Genomic DNA, 6,797 nt, shown 5'->3' with positions numbered 1-6,797 from the left:
AGTGCGTGCGTTTTTTCGTGCGTGCGTTCTTTCGTGCGTGCGTTTCTTTGTGCGTGCGTTTTTTCGTGCGTTGGTGCGTGCGTTTTTTCGTGCATTCGTTGGTGCGTGCGTTTTTTCGTGCGTGCGTGCGTTCGTTCGTGCGTGCGTCCGTGCATGCGTGTGTCCGTGCGTGCGTCCGTGCGTTAGTTCGTGCGTGCGTTTTTTCGTGCGTGCGTTTTTTTGTGCGTTCGTTTGTGCATGTCCGTGCGTTTTTCCGTGCGTGCGTTCTTTCGTGCGTGCGTTTTTTCATGTGTGCGTTCTTTCACGCGTTCGTTTGTGCATGCGTTCGTTTGTGCGTTCGTTTTTTCGTGCGTGCGTTTTTTCGTGCGTGCGTTCGTGCATGTCCGTGCGTTTTTCCGTGCGTGCGTTCTTTCGTGCGTGCGTTTTTTCATGTGTGCGTTCTTTCACGCGTTCGTTTGTGCATGCGTTCGTTCGTGCGTTCCTTTTTTTCGTGCGTGCGTTTTTTCGTGCGTGCGTTTTTTCGTGCGTTCGTTTTTTCGTGCGTTCGTTCGTTCGTGCGTTCGTTCGTGCGTTTTTTCGTGCGTTTGTTCTTACGTGCGTTTTTTGTGCGTTCTTTCGTGCGTGCGTCTTTTCGTGTGTTTCGTTCGTGCATGCGTTTTTTGTGTTTTTTCGTGCGTGCGTTCTTTAGTGCGTGCGTTTTTTCGTGCGTGCGTTCTTTCGTGCGTGCATTTCTTTGTGCGTGCGTTTTTTCGTGCGTTGGTGCGTGCGTTTTTTCGTGCGTTCGTTGGTGCGTGCGTTTTTTTGTGCGTGCGTGCGTTCGTTCGTGCGTGCGTCCGTGTGTCCGTGCGTGCGTCCGTGGGTTCTTTCGTGCATGCGTTCTTTCGTGCGTGCGTTTTTTCGTGGGTTTGTTCGTACGTGCGTTTTTTGTGCGTTCTTTCGTGCGTGCGTTCCTTCGTGCGTGCGTTCCTTCGTGCGTTCATTCGTGCGTGCATTTTTTCGTGCGTGCGTTTTTTTGTGCGTACGTTCGTGCATGCGTTTTTTTGTGCGTTCGTTTGTGCGTGCGTTTTTTTGTGTTTTCATTCGTGCGTGCATTTTTTCGTGCGTGCGTTTTTTGTGCGTTTTTTCGTGCGTTCGTCCGTGCGTGCGTTTTTTCCGTGTGTTCGTTCGTGCGTTTTTTTATGCGTTCGTTCGTGCGTGCGTTTTTTTATGCGTTCGTTCATGCGTGCGTTTTCGTGCGTGCGTTTTTTTTATGCGTTCGTTCGTGCGTTTTCGACATTTCGACTTTTTCTCAAAATTTTAACCTTTTTCTCAAAATTTAAACTTTTTCATCAAAATTTCAACTTTTTCATCAGAATTTCAACTTTTTTCTCAACTTTTTTCTCAAAATGACACCTGCTGTAGCGTTCAGGGGGGGGTGGGAAACCTGACACCTGCTGCGTTCAGGGGGGGTGGGAAACCTGACACCTGCTGCGTTCAGGGGGGGTGGGAAACCTGACACCTACTACTGCTGCGTTCAGGGGGGGTGGGAAACCTGACACCTACTACTGCTGCGTTCAGGGGGGGTGGGAAACCCGACCTACTCCATCATGATTAACCCTCTCACCCCCTACATGACACTGTGGGAGAATCAGCAGCTCCTTCAGCCAAAGATCCACCTGCTAGAGAAGGAACCGCAGGTCCTCCATCCCCACAGCCATCACACTCTACAATATAATATAATATATATATATATATATACATATATATATATATATATATATATATATATATATATATATATATATATATATATATATATACATATAATATATAATAATATATAATATATATATATATATATATATATATATATATATTATTATATATATATTATTATATATATATTATTATATATATAATATAATAACCAACTGAAGCCCCGAGTGTGGAGGATTTTTTGTGCCAAAATTAAATAAATAAATATATCATTAATCAAATCAAAATGGGAATTAAATATGTCATTAATTAATTAAATGTGAATTAATTAATTTAAATTAGAATTAAATATGTCATTAATTAATTAAAATACATTTCATTTTAATTAAAAAAATATATTTATTATTTCAGCATTTAATTAATTAATAATGTATTTCATTCCCATTTTAATTAATTAATGATGTATTTATTTATTTAATTTTGGCACAAAAAAATCCTCCATACCCGAGTGCAATAACCTTTAACGACTAAACACCTCACGTACTTTTACACATGTAAATATTATCCGTTTTTTTGTGTTTACTATTTTTTCTCTTGTACATAATTAATTTTTCTACATTTTATATTGCTCTTTTTTTATTATTTTTAGCTGTTTATTGGTTATTTCTATTTGAATTTTTTGTATAAACCGTTAAGCGTTCAGGGGGCGTGGGAAACCTGACACCTGCTGCGTTCAGGGGGGGTGGGAAACCGTGCGTGCGTTTTTTCGTGCGTTTGTTCGTACGTGCGTTTTTTGTGCGTTCTTTCGTGCGTGCGTCTTTTCGTGTGTTTCGTTCGTGCATTCGTTTTTTGTGTTTTTTCGTGCGTGCGTTCTTTAGTGCGTGCGTTTTTTCGTGCGTGCGTTCTTTCGTGCGTGCGTTTCTTTGTGCGTGCGTTTTTTCGTGCGTTGGTGCGTGCGTTTTTTCGTGCATTCGTTGGTGCGTGCGTTTTTTCGTGCGTGCGTCCGTTCGTTCGTGCGTGCGTCCGTGCATGCGTGTGTCCGTGCGTGCGTCCGTGCGTTAGTTCGTGCGTGCGTTTTTTCGTGCGTGCGTTTTTTTTGTGCGTTCGTTTGTGCATGTCCGTGCGTTTTTCCGTGCGTGCGTTCTTTCGTGCGTGCGTTTTTTCATGTGTGCGTTCTTTCACGCGTTCGTTTGTGCATGCGTTCGTTTGTGCGTTCGTTTTTTCGTGCGTGCGTTTTTTCGTGCGTGCGTTCGTGCATGTCCGTGCGTTTTTCCGTGCGTGCGTTCTTTCGTGCGTGCGTTTTTTCATGTGTGCGTTCTTTCACGCGTTCGTTTGTGCATGCGTTCGTTCGTGCGTTCCTTTTTTTCGTGCGTGCGTTTTTTCGTGCGTGCGTTTTTTCGTGCGTTCGTTTTTTCGTGCGTTCGTTCGTTCGTGCGTTCGTTCGTGCGTTTTTTCGTGCGTTTGTTCTTACGTGCGTTTTTTGTGCGTTCTTTCGTGCGTGCGTCTTTTCGTGTGTTTCGTTCGTGCATGCGTTTTTTGTGTTTTTTCGTGCGTGCGTTCTTTAGTGCGTGCGTTTTTTCGTGCGTGCGTTCTTTCGTGCGTGCATTTCTTTGTGCGTGCGTTTTTTCGTGCGTTGGTGCGTGCGTTTTTTCGTGCGTTCGTTGGTGCGTGCGTTTTTTTGTGCGTGCGTGCGTTCGTTCGTGCGTGCGTCCGTGTGTCCGTGCGTGCGTCCGTGGGTTCTTTCGTGCATGCGTTCTTTCGTGCGTGCGTTTTTTCGTGGGTTTGTTCGTACGTGCGTTTTTTGTGCGTTCTTTCGTGCGTGCGTTCCTTCGTGCGTGCGTTCCTTCGTGCGTGCATTTTTTCGTGCGTGCGTTTTTTTGTGCGTACGTTCGTGCATGCGTTTTTTTGTGCGTTCGTTTGTGCGTGCGTTTTTTTGTGTTTTCATTCGTGCGTGCATTTTTTCGTGCGTGCGTTTTTTGTGCGTTTTTTCGTGCGTTCGTCCGTGCGTGCGTTTTTCCGTGTGTTCGTTCGTGCGTTTTTTTATGCGTTCGTTCGTGCGTGCGTTTTTTTATGCGTTCGTTCATGCGTGCGTTTTCGTGCGTGCGTTTTTTTTATGCGTTCGTTCGTGCGTTTTCGACATTTCGACTTTTTCTCAAAATTTTAACCTTTTTCTCAAAATTTAAACTTTTTCATCAAAATTTCAAACTTTTCATCAGAATTTCAACTTTTTTCTCAACTTTTTTCTCAAAATGACACCTGCTGTAGCGTTCAGGGGGGGTGGGAAACCTGACACCTGCTGCGTTCAGGGGGGGTGGGAAACCTGACACCTGCTGCGTTCAGGGGGGGTGGGAAACCTGACACCTACTACTGCTGCGTTCAGGGGGGGTGGGAAACCTGACACCTACTACTGCTGCGTTCAGGGGGGGTGGGAAACCCGACCTACTCCATCATGATTAACCCTCTCACCCCCTACATGACACTGTGGGAGAATCAGCAGCTCCTTCAGCCAAAGATCCACCTGCTAGAGAAGGAACCGCAGGTCCTCCATCCCCACAGCCATCACACTCTACAATATAATATAATATATATATATATATATACATATATATATATATATATATATATATATATATATATATATATATATATATATATATATATACATATAATATAATAATATATAATATATATATATATATATATATATATATATATATATTATTATATATATATTATTATATATATATTATTATATATATAATATAATAACCAACTGAAGCCCCGAGTGTGGAGGATTTTTTGTGCCAAAATTAAATAAATAAATATATCATTAATCAAATCAAAATGGGAATTAAATATGTCATTAATTAATTAAATGTGAATTAATTAATTTAAATTAGAATTAAATATGTCATTAATTAATTAAAATACATTTCATTTTAATTAAAAAAATATATTTATTATTTCAGCATTTAATTAATTAATAATGTATTTCATTCCCATTTTAATTAATTAATGATGTATTTATTTATTTAATTTTGGCACAAAAAAATCCTCCATACCCGAGTGCAATAACCTTTAACGACTAAACACCTCACGTACTTTTACACATGTAAATATTATCCGTTTTTTTTGTGTTTACTATTTTTTCTCTTGTACATAATTAATTTTTCTACATTTTATATTGCTCTTTTTTTATTATTTTTAGCTGTTTATTGGTTATTTCTATTTGAATTTTTTGTATAAACCGTTAAGCGTTCAGGGGGCGTGGGAAACCTGACACCTGCTGCGTTCAGGGGGGGTGGGAAACCGTGCGTGCGTTTTTTCGTGCGTTTGTTCGTACGTGCGTTTTTTGTGCGTTCTTTCGTGCGTGCGTCTTTTCGTGTGTTTCGTTCGTGCATTCGTTTTTTGTGTTTTTTCGTGCGTGCGTTCTTTAGTGCGTGCGTTTTTTCGTGCGTGCGTTCTTTCGTGCGTGCGTTTCTTTGTGCGTGCGTTTTTTTCGTGCGTTGGTGCGTGCGTTTTTTCGTGCATTCGTTGGTGCGTGCGTTTTTTCGTGCGTGCGTCCGTTCGTTCGTGCGTGCGTCCTGCGTGTGTCCGTGCGTGCGTCCGTGCGTTAGTTCGTGCGTGCGTTTTTTCGTGCGTGCGTTTTTTTGTGCGTTCGTTTGTGCATGTCCGTGCGTTTTTCCGTGCGTGCGTTCTTTCGTGCGTGCGTTTTTTCATGTGTGCGTTCTTTCACGCGTTCGTTTGTGCATGCGTTCGTTTGTGCGTTCGTTTTTTCGTGCGTGCGTTTTTTCGTGCGTGCGTTCGTGCATGTCCGTGCGTTTTTTCCGTGCGTGCGTTCTTTCGTGCGTGCGTTTTTTCATGTGTGCGTTCTTTCACGCGTTCGTTTGTGCAGCGTTCGTTCGTGCGTTCCTTTTTTCGTGCGTGCGTTTTTTTCGTGCGTGCGTTTTTTCGTGCGTTCGTTTTTATCGTGCGTTCGTTCGTTCGTGCGTTCGTCGTGCGTTTTTCGTGCGTTTGTTCTTACGTGCGTTTTTTGTGCGTTCTTTCGTGCGTGCGTCTTTTCGTGTGTTTCGTTCGTGCATGCGTTTTTTTGTGTTTTTTCGTGCGTGCGTTCTTTAGTGCGTGCGTTTTTTCGTGCGTGCGTTCTTTCGTGCGTGCATTTCTTTGTGCGTGCGTTTTTTCGTGCGTTGGTGCGTGCGTTTTTTCGTGCGTTCGTTGGTGCGTGCGTTTTTTTGTGCGTGCGTGCGTTCGTTCGTGCGTGCGTCGGGTGTCCGTGCGTGCGTCCGTGGGTTCTTTCGTGCATGCGTTCTTTCGTGCGTGCGTTTTTTCGTGGGTTTGTTCGTACGTGCGTTTTTTGTGCGTTCTTTCGTGCGTGCGTTCCTTCGTGCGTGCGTTCCTTCGTGCGTGCATTTTTTCGTGCGTGCGTTTTTTTGTGCGTACGTTCGTGCATGCGTTTTTTTTGTGCGTTCGTTTGTGCGTGCGTTTTTTTGTGTTTTCATTCGTGCGTGCATTTTTTCGTGCGTGCGTTTTTTGTGGTTTTTCGTGCGTTCGTCCGTGCGTGCGTTTTTCCGTGTGTTCGTTCGTGCGTTTTTTTATGCGTTCGTTCGTGCGTGCGTTTTTTTATGCGTTCGTTCATGCGTGCGTTTTCGTGCGTGCGTTTTTTTTTATGCGTTCGTTCGTGCGTTTTCGACATTTCGACTTTTTCTCAAATTTTAACCTTTTTCTCAAAATTTAAACTTTTTCATCAAAATTTCAACTTTTTATCAGAATTTCAACTTTTTTCTCAACTTTTTTCTCAAAATGACACCTGCTGTAGCGTTCAGGGGGGGTGGGAAACCTGACACCTGCTGCGTTCAGGGGGGGTGGTGAAACCTGACACCTGCTGCGTTCAGGGGGGGTGGGAAACCTGACACCTACTACTGCTGCGTTCAGGGGGGGTGGGAAACCTGACACCTGCTGCGTTCAGGGGGGGTGGGAAACCTGACACCTGCTGCGTTCAGGGGGGGTGGGAAACCTGACACCTGCTGCTTAAAAACTGAAAGTTTAGGTTCCAGTTTTTAGTCAGACTTTTCCTGTATAAATTAGTCTTTTCTTAAAGTGTT

Source organism: Cololabis saira, chromosome 14 (genome assembly GCF_033807715.1).
Source record: "Cololabis saira isolate AMF1-May2022 chromosome 14, fColSai1.1, whole genome shotgun sequence".
NCBI lineage: Eukaryota > Metazoa > Chordata > Actinopteri > Beloniformes > Belonidae > Cololabis > Cololabis saira.
This window is presented reverse-complemented; position numbering follows the sequence as displayed.